A 13124-nucleotide genomic window follows, 5' to 3' on the forward strand; every position below is an offset into this window, starting at 1 on the left:
CCTGTGTACATGAGTGCCCAAATCCTGAGAGGAGACTAGAGAAGGGATTGTGGAGTGACCACCCCTCCATTGGGGGTACTTTCTCATTTTCTCCCTCTCTGTGGCAGATGCTCTATGGCAAATGTAAATAAATAAATAAATAAAAGAAGCAAAAGGCTAGGTTGTAGGTTGTCACCACCCAGACCATGAACTCCATAAAGGCAGGGTATGCCTGTCTTATCCACTGCTGTATTCTCGATGTCTATTTCAGTAGTTTGCAGAAAGTAGAATGAATGAGAAGTGAATGGATTAGATGCTTTAGTCATTGCAGGCTAAACAAGTTTAGAGATTTGCTAGGCGCTTTCAGGGTTTTGTTGATGGAAGCAGATCTTACACAATGATGAATTAGAAACAGGCCGTTAATATTCCTGTCTGGTTCAAGGGATTTCATTTTTAGCCATAATTCCTTCCCCCTGAATATGATTCTTCCCAAATGAACAGAATCTAAAGTGTGTGTGCCTCCCCCTTTATTGATATTTATCATTTACTGGGCATAGAGGAACAGGAACAAAATATAGTACTTTATTATTGAAATATTTTCATTTCAGTGCATGCCCCAAACTGATTAAATTAGTCCCTCTTTCTCCCCCTCTAAATTGTATATATCAGTCCTTAAACTTCTGTTCATTTACTTCTAACTCCTAGGGAGTTAACTCTAGGCCATAGTTTTAGTTTTATTTCCATAGCATTAGTTTTATCTTTGTGCTGATGAGGCTCGAATCTGTATCTCCTGCCCTGACCTGGCCCTATAGCTCTAGTTACAAACCTTACATTGTCCCCTGGTCAGCTTTCCTGAGCTATCTTAAGTGTCCCCTCAACCTCATTGCAGTTCAGTACATTTAAATTTCATCTTCCCTATTGCCACAGTTCTGTCCAGGGGATCACCTCTCCCTGAATTCCTTAGATGATTAACCTCCCAGTTATCCTTAACCCATCCTTCTCATTATCCTCAATAGACAGCCTCTGAAAATGCCTCTTATGTTTACTTTCTGCTCCCATTGCCCATTGCCACCACCCCAGGCCTGACAATTATTGCCTCACCCCTTGTCCACAGCTATCGTGTCTTAACTCTTCTTGTTTCCAGCCACTCTCCTTCCATCCCAGTTCTTTACCAGGCTAATATTCTCAGCTAGTCAATTTTACCATTCCACTTTCTAATCTAATTTCCAGTGATTCTTTTTATGTATATTTGTTTTGTGTCTTTTTTTAACAGTAAATACCTGCTTATTACATAAATACTAAGGGCAATTAAAATAAGGAAGCTGTGTCATGTGAATTCACTGAATTCATGTTGACTATCCTTTGGCCCAGGATGTAGAGAATTAGCAGCTGATTCATATATCTATTTACAGAATGGAGAACTTTACCAGAAATATTTTTATATTGCATCTGCAAATAAATAGTAAAGACAAAGACTTATCTTCTGGGCTTCAGTTTCTTAAAATAGAGAAAATGCCACCTATATCTTGGGTTTGCTAGAGTGTTAAGTAGGTGTTGACTAGAGGTGTTAAGATGCCCACCACGGGGCATCTAGTAGATGTAAAATAAATTCTACTTGAGTTTTGATATAAAAATATTGAATTTGGTGACATAATGAAATATTGCAGTATTTTATATAAATCATAATTTACAAAACTTGGATTCACCTGTAATTTGGCATTATTAGGACCTCTGTGTTAGGTGTGTTAACACTTATTAGTTCTCTCATTTATTCTTCAAAGTAACCAGTATAGGTGGTATAATGTTTTCTCCGATATATATATGATTTTAGCTGCAGGAAGGGAAACTTATCTTACCCCAGATCCATCAGCATACACTGTCTCTGAGATTTCTAATTCCAGATTTGCTTTTCCTTTGTACCATGATCTTCAAATATATCTCTTATCAAATTTTTTCATTTATCTACTTTTTTGCTTTGTAATCAGTATATTAAGGAGACATTCATACATTTCAAGCATTGCTTAAATTCTGTTAATCCAGATTTAAGCATGTGAATATATGATGACTTTAAAACACACAATTAAAGCTATTCATCATAATCTGCTATCCTACCAACATTTGCGGCATGAGTTAAATGGTTTAAAGTAAACCTGTAATACCTAATAAACACCTTTCTATATCACACCTGCAAATTACTTCTCCATGTAAAGGTTGTTTCACTTTGTAAGTTACCCAACTCCAGAAGTCACTACTCGGGGACTTTTCTTGGTCTAAAGAGAAGGAGGGTGGGGGGAGGTGGGAGTAACCAGAACTGGTCACATATACATTATTCTAGACGTGTAAGCCCTCAAGAAGCAGCACGTTATGATAAACCGCTTTAGAAGGGTGCCATTTCTATCACTGATGTCACAGGCTAAATTAAATATTATGCCATCCATTTTCAAGGTGAGGCAATAGAATAAATACAGAAGCATCACGATGAGTCTCACACAGTACAAATAACTATACAGGCTAACACACACTTTCCTACTAATTGTTTTTTCCTCCTTCTGATTGCCAGTTAAATACAGGATTTTAATTTCATAGCTTGACAATGAGGGGTCATGCATAGAAGTCAATAAATACATCTAGCATTTCAGTCTAAGCTCATCCATGTACATAGCTGAAATCGATGACAAGGAATGGCCTAACAAATGCTAGGGGAACTTCATAGTTTCTACAGCAGTTAAAACTGCATCTTGTACACTGAAATCATCATACATACAGGGCAAAGTCAGAGCTTTTATATTGGCATTTATTCTTCATTTAACTTTTAAAACACTACTATAGTTAAGTATTAAAGCAAAAACAATAGCAAATAGTGAGCATATTATGATTATAGTCCTTCACTCATTCACTACTGCATGTAAAATGCTAGCACTAAGTATTATTTATTGATCCCATTAAGAGATTTGACACTGAACACCACATTGGGAATGATATACATCCTCCTCATATGCTTCTCCACTGTAAGGGTGCTCTTTCCTGATTTGGATGGATAACCAGTTCTACCTGGTCCATTTCATCGATCTCTTCTGCTTCCTTCCTCTCAGGTAGAAGTTTTTACAGCAAAGAGAGTTCAGAAAGGGGACAGAAAGCCATTCTCGGGGAAGTTTACCTTAAATTCAACGATTAGGCAACTCTTTTCATATGTTCTATGATAAATTGGCATGCCTTCATTTAACACACACTTGCTATCTCCATGCTTGATAATCTGACCTGGATAAAACGTGATGACTATGGTTTGGTTGTCAAGAGTGGAAATTGGCTTTTGGAAGCCACACAATGCTTCAACCAGTTGAATATCTATACACATGAAAAGGTCTTCTCCTCATCTACTAAAAACAGCATGATCTTTCTGATCTAGTTTAATAATATTATCTCCTGGCTCCAGTCCTGATTCTTGATCTCCTTCACCATGCAATGTTACCTTCTGACCATCTTTCATACCTTTGTCAATATGAACTTCTAGAATCTTCTTCTCTTGAACTATCTTCCTTTCTTTGCAACTTTTACATCTATCTTTAGAACTGATCCATTCCCCCTGGCCTTGGCACTCCATGCATACAGACTGAATTTGCTGTACCATTCCAGGTCCTGTCTGATGAATTCTTATTTGCATTCCAGTACCTTCACAATTGGGACAGCACTCTACTGCTTCTTTCTTACCACCTCAGCCTTCACATTTGTCATAAATCACATTCTTCTGCAGGGCCAGTTTTGTGGTTGCACCATTATATAAATTTTATAAGGTTACTGACAGCTGGTATACAACATTTTTACCTCTTCTTTCTCTCTGCATCCTTCCTCCTCCTCCAAAAGACGTATCAAACATGTCCTTTGGGGAGCCGAATCCACCACCTGCTCCACCTTTTTTAATTGCCTGCTCTCCTTCTTTGTCATATAATTCCCCCTTCTTCACATTAGAGAGAACTTCATAAGCTTGAGAAATCTGCCTAAACTTTACATCTTCATTTGGATTCTTTTTTTTTTTTTTGAGAGGTTTTTGCTATAGGGTGCATGTGCTCACCAGACAGACAGAGAGAGACAGAGAGACAGAAAGCGAGAAATCACCCCCCCAAGGGGGATGATCACGCTCCAATCCCTTCTCCTCCATTCTCCTCTTGGGATCTTGGGCACACACGCACACGCGCCTGGCGTGAGTTTTAAGCCACCGGGTCTGGGACTTGAACCGCAGTTGACTATGTGAGAGTCCAGCGACATAGCCATTACACTAACTACTGGTTCCCTCCTTCATTTGGATTCTTATCAGGATGGTACTTCAAGGCCAATTGCCTATAAGCCTTCTTCAGTTCTTCCTGGGTGGCATTGGGCTTGACCCTCCCCCCAAACCATCATAGTAAGTCGTTTCCTTCTTTCTTTTTTTTTTAAAGAGCAATTTTTCCTATAGGGCACATGGGCTCCCTAGAGAGACAGAGAGAAAGCAAGAAATCACCCCCGGGGGGATGGCCACACTACAATACCTTTTCTTCCATTCTCTTCCCAGGATCTTGGATATGCACGCACATGTGCCTGGTGTGAGTTTCAAGCCAACAGGTCCAGGACTTGAACTATGGTCGACTATATGGTAGTCCAGCAATGTAATCATTATGCCATCTGCTAGTCCCAGTTGTTTCTTTCACCATTTTCTACAGCCAGTGAGCAGACTGCTGCCAGTGTTGGGGAGCAGGAAGGTATGCCGAACTGTGTGGGCAGCTTAGCCACACCTCAGCTTCTGATTGAGTGTTCTAGAAAGTTCTGTTTCATTTGTTTACATTATTCAGGGCTAATAACTTTATGTTTTTGCTCTTATACTGAAATACTTGATTCTTTTCCTTTTATTTTCTGTTATTCTTTTAAATTCTACTTATTTTAAAATATTTGTCCCTATATTTGTGTTCTTGGTGTTTGGGAAAGTCTTAAACATAGTCTTAGCAACATAACATTTGCTTACAAATGTTGAGAAAATACTGTATTTGCACCGTGGGAACTAAAGGTAAGAAGCATGTGTTCATTTTAGCTTGTGTCTATTTCAGTGATTCTGTTAATAGAAATGGATTGTAAAACATCAGTGAGTATCTAGGGGGTTGTTAGAGCTATAAGTATGTGAGTTTTCTACTTTTGAAATAGTTGTGACCTGCATTGTTTGCCAAATTCCACTTTTTAATACTTAGGATTACTGCAGATATAACATTTTTATGTGCTTGATATTTTATGAAAATAAAGTTTATGGCTATGAACTGCTCTCTTTCATTTATGATCTTCCCGACAATAATAACTATAATGAGGTTTAGCCCGTGCCCTAGTGCTTAAGGGAGCTGGATCCCAAATGGCTGGCCACACAGTTTGAGTCTTGAACCCAGAAGTTTGAAAAACAAGCCAGGCATGTGTGTATGCATACCCAAAATCCCAAAAGGAAGGAGAAATGGAAAAGAGATCGCAAGCGTGAGCATGCCCCATGCAGGGTGTTTTCTCCCTCTCCCTCTGTTTCCCTGCTTCTCTCTCTGGAAAGCACAACTGTCCTCTGACAAATTAAAAGGTATAAACAAATAGGGACCAGCATATGGCATAATGGTTACTTCGCTGGACTCCCATGTAGTTGACTGCAATACAAGTCCTGGACCCGGTGCCTTGAAACTCATTCCAGGCACGTATGCGTGCATGCCCAAGATCCCAAGAGGAGAATGAAGGAGAATGAAATCACCCTGGGTGGGGGGGTGGGGGGGTGGGATTATTTCTCATTTTCAATCTCTCTGTCTTTCTCCATCTGTCCGACGAGCACATGCACCCTATAGCAAAAATCTCTCTCTAAAACAAGACAAAACAAAAAAAAGACTAAAAAACCCTATAATTATCTTTAATTACACTGTTATCAAAATAGATACTAAAATTAGTACTGAACATAAATAAGTCAACATTTATATTATAGCTGCATATATTAATTCTCTGGAAGATTTATCATATGAGTGAATTTTAGACTTATATTTAAAACATTTGATGATTTTGCTCTTTGGTTCTACTTTTAAATAACATATTGTTTATAGAATCAATTTGCCTTATCAACTAAACAAATATGTACTGAATTTTTTCTATCTGCAGTGCCCCATGTCAGTGCCCTGAGAGAGGGTACACCTCCTGTAATCCAGAAGCTGACATGTCAGCTGGGAGATGTGCACACATCCCACCCTGTTTATGTGCACTGGCTCCTCTGAAATGACACCCATCATTCTCTGTACCCTTCTTTGCATAATCAGCTTCTATACATTTCTCAAGGTCCAGTTATATATCATCTACTTTTATTTTTTAATTGGCAAATAAAAGTTATATATATTTATGGGCTACAACATGAGATTTTGAAAAGTCCATACTTGGAATGATTATGTCAAGTTAACATAGCCATCACCTCACATATTTACCATTTTTTTATGGATAGAACATTTAAAAGCTACTCCATTAACAGTTTTCAAGCATACAGTACATTGTCATTTACTATAATCACCATGCTCTACAATAGGTTTCATTTATTTCACTGAACTGAAATTTTCTATCCTATAACCATATCTTCATTTCTATTTCCCCCTAGTCTCTGACTAGTCTCTACTTCTGTAAGCTCTACTTCTTTTAAATTCCACATATCTTTCAGATCATGCAGCATTTGTCTTTCTGCGCCTGGCTTATTCTACTTAACATAATGTCCTCAAGTTTATCTATCTTGTTACAAATGACAGGATTTCCTTCTTTTTCAAAGGTGAGTAGTATTCCATGTATATATACCACATTTTCTTCATCCATTCACCTGTTAATGGATACTTAGGTTGATTCTGTATCTTGGCTATTGTGAACAGTACTTGGAACATGGGAATATAGCTATCTCTTCAACATGTTTATTTCATTTCCTTTGGATATTTACCCAGAAGTGGTATTGCTGTATCATACACTAGTTCTATTTTTAAAACATTTGAGGAACTTTATACTATTGTCCATAATGGCTGTACCAATTTACATTTTCTTCTACAGTGGGGAAGTTTTCCCTTTTTCTACATCCCAATCAACACTGTTATCTTCTGTCTTTTTTATAAAGCCATTCTATCACATGTGAGCTGATATCACATTGTGGTTATAGCTACACACCTTTTAGGATGTCTTCCTACCTTCCACCCACCCTCTACATCACTCTATGTCAGGGTTTCCCACAGGGTATTGTAATTGTTAGTATGTGTGATAACCTCCCAGATTGCAAACTCCTTGAGCTTATGGGTCGGAGTCTTTGTTTTTTAAGGTTTTTTTCCCCCTTTTATTATAACAGAGGATGTGTGCATGCATGAGACAGAGAGAGAGAGAGAGAGAGAGAGAGAGAACCTCCCGTTTAGCCTGATCAGACTGCAGTTTTTTTCCCTTCAATTCTCCATATTGAGATTGAGACACTTAGTTTTTTTGTTTTGTTTTGTTTTGTTTTCTTTTTTTTTTTTTTTTTGAGAGATTTTCACTGTAGGGCGCGTGCACTCGCCAGACAGACAGAGAGAGACATAGAGACAGAAAGCGAGAAATCACCCCCCCAGGGGGGATGGTCACGCCGCAATCCCTTCTCCTCCATTCTCCTCTCGGGATCTTGGGCACGCACGCACACGCGCCCGGCGTGAGTTTTAAGCCACCGGGTCCGGGACACGAACTGCGGTCGACTACGTGGGAGTCCAGCGACACAGCCATTACGCTAACTGCTGGTTCCCTTGTTTTGTTTTGTTTTGAGGGCTCGACACATAGTATGTTCCTAATAAGACTTGATGAATGAGCAAAGATATTACAAACATAGATACACAGTCATAAAGATAAATTGACCAAAAAAAGGTGACATACAATAAATGTCATGAATGCTTTGCAAAGATGTACTCTAAGTTATGGGAGGAAAAGAAAGACTTAGATTGATGGTCAAAGAAGAATTCATGACTTCGTGGAATTTCAAAATAGAATTGCTCATTTTCTAATTAAGTGCTAGTAAGTATTCAGGGAGAAGAAGATTTGGGAAAAGGAAAAGATGTTAAAAGTGTTGATTGTTGCCTAAAGGCAACGACATTGAAGACCAAATGCAGACCAGTTTCAAAGAGTGATGAGAAGAGCAACCTAATAAAGACTGGGTGAAAATTAGTGAATGAAGTAACACGTCCTAGCCCAGTGAAGGTGGCATGTGCTATTAAGATGTTCACAGGCTGAGAACACATGGGAAGCCCCGGTTTGAATCTTAGTCCAACCCAAAGACCTGATACTGGCATGCACCTCTAGTCCCATAAACTTGGGGAGATTGCAGCGAAAAGACTGTGAGCTCAAGACCTGGCAACATGGTGATACTCTGCCTGAAAAAAAGTTGGATATAGGTCTCAGCTGGGAACCCAATGCAGGATTGCATGAACAAGACCCTATATTAAAAGAAAACCATCATGGGCCAGCAGGTGGCATGGTATTTAAGGGTCTGGACTCCCACATGGCCGACCATGGTTCATGTCCTGGACCAGGTGGTTTGTTTTCTTACTTTTTCTCTGACTATCTTTGTCTTTTTCTGTTGAATACATGTGCCTTATAGCAAACTAATAATAATAAATAAATAACTTTTAAAAAGAAAAGAAAAAGAAAACATTGAGAAGGGGGCAGCCATAGCCCCCTATGTTAAGGGAGTTGGATTCCACATGAGTGACCACAGTCTGAATCACAGCCTTAGCATCTCAGAAAACATCCCAGGTGCATGTGTGTGCATGTCCCAAATCCCAACAGGATAGAGAAATGGAGGAGATAGGATTATGGCATGACCACTCCCCATTGAGAAGGTGCTTTCTCTTCTTTGTTTCTCTCTAGCAAGTGTACACAGCTTCTAGAACTTAAAAAAATGTAAAGATTATATTTCCAAAATTTATAGTCCTTCTTTTGAAACCACTCCTCCAGAGTTCCCTGTGTCATTGAATGGGACTACTCTCTACCAGCCAGTTTCCCATTCAGAAATTGAGTCAGTTCTAGAGTCCTTCTTCTACTTTATTCAATCTCTTTCTTCCTCTATAGTCAGTCAGTTCTTTCTTGTTCTTTCTGTCTATCAAGTGTCTCTTTTTCCTATTGCCACCAACATCCCTTTATACTCAGCTGAAGACAAAGGCCTCTGAGATGATCTGGTCTTTATTCTCCTCACCCTTGCTCTAGTCTTGCTCTAATCCTCATTCTTCTCACTGGACCTAGGGGAATTGTTTTCAACATAGGTCCAGTTGCATCACTTTCCTTTAAGACTTTGTTTTAAATTGCGTCACACCAAAAAATGTTCTAAATCCCATTGTCTACAGATGATCCCTTATTTGGAATTAGGGTGTCTATAGATGATCAAATTAAGATGAGATCATAAGAACAGGCCCTACTTCTTCTTTTAAAATGGGGAAATTTGGACACAGATGTATATAAAAAGGCAAAAAATGGGTGATGTTTTTGTAAGCTAAGGATGACCAAGATTGCCAGAAAATCACCAAAATCTAGGAAAAAGGCATGGGACAAATCTTTCATGACTCTCAGAACGGATAATCCCACCTTAGTTTATTTTAAACTTCTAACCTTTAAAACTTAAGACAATACATTTCTGTTATTTTAAAGCACATTGTTTGTGGTAATTAGTTATGATAGCTCTATGAAACTAATGCAGATCATAAAATAGCCCCCTATTGCTTACAGGGTGTGATAGCTAATTTTATGTGTCAACTTTATTAGACCATAGGGTGCACAGATATTTGGTCAAACATAGTACTGGGGGTTTTGGTGACAATGTTTTGGATGAAGTTAGCACTTCAGTTGGTAAACTGAGGAAAGCAGATGGCTCTCCTTCATGTGGGTGATCTTCATTCAATCAGTTTAAGGCCCAAATAGTAATAGAATGAAAAGATTGACCCACTTCCGTATAACAGAAAATTCTTTCTGAATGACTGCCTTCAAACTGAGATACCAGATTTTCCTCCTTTGGACTCAAGGTGAAACATTTGCTTACCTAGATCTCTAGTTTACTGAATCACCCTAAAGATTTTGAGGCTTGTCAGCCTCGATAATGTTGTAAGCCCATTCCTTATAATAAATAAATAAATAAACAAACATATATATATATATGTAGTATATGTGTGTGTATATATATGCATACACACATACATGCATACATACATATATGTGTGTATGTATACATACATATATATATGTATACACACACATACATGCCTACATACACATCCCATTATTCTTTTCTTCTGGAAAACCCCTATTAATACATGATCTAACAATGAGCTGTTCTCTGCTAAATTTTCCAGCTTTTCTCTTTCTTTATATTTCTCAAACAACTTCATACTCTTCACTTCAGTAATATCCAGATTTTGTCAATTTTTTAAAATTGCCAGATGCATATGTACTCGCCAGAGAAAAACAAGAGACAGAGTAAGCACTTCCCAATGAGACATGGTGACGCCACAATCCCTTTTCCATTTCTTCATCCTATTGGGATTTGGGGCATGCATGCACATGCACTGGAGCATTTTTCAAGAGCAGGATTTGAACTGTGGTCAGTCATGTGGGATTTGGCTCCCTTGACCACCGGGTTATGGGTCCACCCCATTTTTCAGGTTCTTGACGTACCTTGCTACATCTCACCTGTGATCTTTCATATGCCAATTCCTTCTGCTTAGAGTACATTTCCACCATTCCTTTCCATTTCATCTTTCAAATATCAGCTTAATCTTCTTTACTAGTTTACTCAACATTTTCAAAATGTTAGGTACAGCGTTTAGAAGCTGACAAAATGAACACTTCCTTGACCTCATATACTTGCAAACCTAGGAGAGAACAGTATCAAGAAATGTCAACAGAATGTTAAACACCATGAAACAGATGGACTGTGAAAAGTGTTTTAGCACACCTGACAAAGCTGAACCTCAAGCTTATAATGACAGGAACCAAGAAGAAGTAATTCAGATGACACCAGGGACACTTAGCAGAGCTCAAGACTCTGAGGCTCTAGCTACTTTGAAGACAGGGGTGTATGTAAAGCTGAAAAGTAGAATTGGTAGAAATATTATATAAATAGCAATAAGACAATCTCTACCCCATCCTGACCCTTATCTTTCTATCAAAGAGAAATTCAGAAATAAAGAAAGTTTTTGTCTATTACTATGGTTTGAATGTCTATCCCCTCCAAAACTCATATGACAGTATTAGTGGGACCTTTAGGAAGTGATTAGGTCATAAGGACTCTTCTCTCATGGGCAGGATTAATGCCAATAAAAAAGAATGAGTTTGCCCTCTCTTGCCATCTCACTTCCTTGCCCTCTGCCATGTCATGACACAGTAACAATGCTCTTACTAGATTTTCCAGCCTCCATAACTGAAAGCCAATAAATCTCTGTTCATTTAAACAGAGATATAAATTACCCAGCCTGTCATATTCTGTTACATTATCACAAAATGGACTAAGACACAAATTTAAACAATGTTGTAAGCCCATTCCTTATAATAAATAAATAAATAAACAAACATATATATATATATGTAGTATATGTGTGTGTATATATATGCATACACACATACATGCATACATACATATATGTGTGTATGTATACATACATATATATATGTATACACACACATACATGCCTACATACACATCCCATTATTCTTTTCTTCTGGAAAACCCCTATTAATACATGATCTAACAATGAGCTGTTCTCTGCTAAATTTTCCAGCTTTTCTCTTTCTTTATATTTCTCAAACAACTTCATACTCTTCACTTCAGTAATATCCAGATTTTGTCAATTTTTTAAAATTGCCAGATGCATATGTACTCGCCAGAGAAAAACAAGAGACAGAGTAAGCACTTCCCAATGAGACATGGTGACGCCACAATCCCTTTTCCATTTCTTCATCCTATTGGGATTTGGGGCATGCATGCACATGCACTGGAGCATTTTTCAAGAGCAGGATTTGAACTGTGGTCAGTCATGTGGGATTTGGCTCCCTTGACCACCGGGTTATGGGTCCACCCCATTTTTCAGGTTCTTGACGTACCTTGCTACATCTCACCTGTGATCTTTCATATGCCAATTCCTTCTGCTTAGAGTACATTTCCACCATTCCTTTCCATTTCATCTTTCAAATATCAGATTAATCTTCTTTACTAGTTTACTCAACATTTTCAAAATGTTAGGTACAGCGTTTAGAAGCTGACAAAATGAACACTTCCTTGACCTCATATACTTGCAAACCTAGGAGAGAACAGTATCAAGAAATGTCAACAGAATGTTAAACACCATGAAACAGATGGACTGTGAAAAGTGTTTTAGCACACCTGACAAAGCTGAACCTCAAGCTTATAATGACAGGAACCAAGAAGAAGTAATTCAGATGACACCAGGGACACTTAGCAGAGCTCAAGACTCTGAGGCTCTAGCTACTTTGAAGACAGGGGTGTATGTAAAGCTGAAAAGTAGAATTGGTAGAAATATTATATAAATAGCAATAAGACAATCTCTACCCCATCCTGACCCTTATCTTTCTATCAAAGAGAAATTCAGAAATAAAGAAAGTTTTTGTCTATTACTATGGTTTGAATGTCTATCCCCTCCAAAACTCATATGACAGTATTAGTGGGACCTTTAGGAAGTGATTAGGTCATAAGGACTCTTCTCTCATGGGCAGGATTAATGCCAATAAAAAAGAATGAGTTTGCCCTCTCTTGCCATCTCACTTCCTTGCCCTCTGCCATGTCATGACACAGTAACAATGCTCTTACTAGATTTTCCAGCCTCCATAACTGAAAGCCAATAAATCTCTGTTCATTTAAACAGAGATATAAATTACCCAGCCTGTCATATTCTGTTACATTATCACAAAATGGACTAAGACACAAATTTAAACAATAATAGCAGAAATAAAACATTCAATAGAAATTTTGAAGAAAATATTGAAAAATGTTCTCTGACAATAGAACAGGAAGGCCAAAAGGCATAAAATAGGCAGAAAGCAATTGTATTGACCCAAAAAGCACAACATTAAAATAAAATGGAGGGAAAACATAAAAAAATAGAAAAAATAAAAGAGAGAGACAGAAA

At 38.1% G+C, this 13124-nt stretch overlaps 2 pseudogenes; one reads left to right on the forward strand and one right to left on the reverse strand.

Annotated features, from left to right (window-relative positions):
• Positions 1–2921: 2921 nt before the first annotated feature.
• LOC114005104 (dnaJ homolog subfamily A member 1-like) lies at positions 2922–10737 on the reverse strand (annotated as a pseudogene).
• A 162-nt stretch (positions 10738–10899) lies between these two features.
• LOC114005105 (tigger transposable element-derived protein 1-like) overlaps positions 10900–13124 on the forward strand; it is a 32169-nt pseudogene continuing 29944 nt past the window's right edge.

This window comes from Tupaia chinensis, unplaced genomic scaffold (genome assembly GCF_000334495.1).
Source record: "Tupaia chinensis unplaced genomic scaffold, TupChi_1.0 Scaffold142211_1, whole genome shotgun sequence".
Taxonomy (NCBI): domain Eukaryota; kingdom Metazoa; phylum Chordata; class Mammalia; order Scandentia; family Tupaiidae; genus Tupaia; species Tupaia belangeri.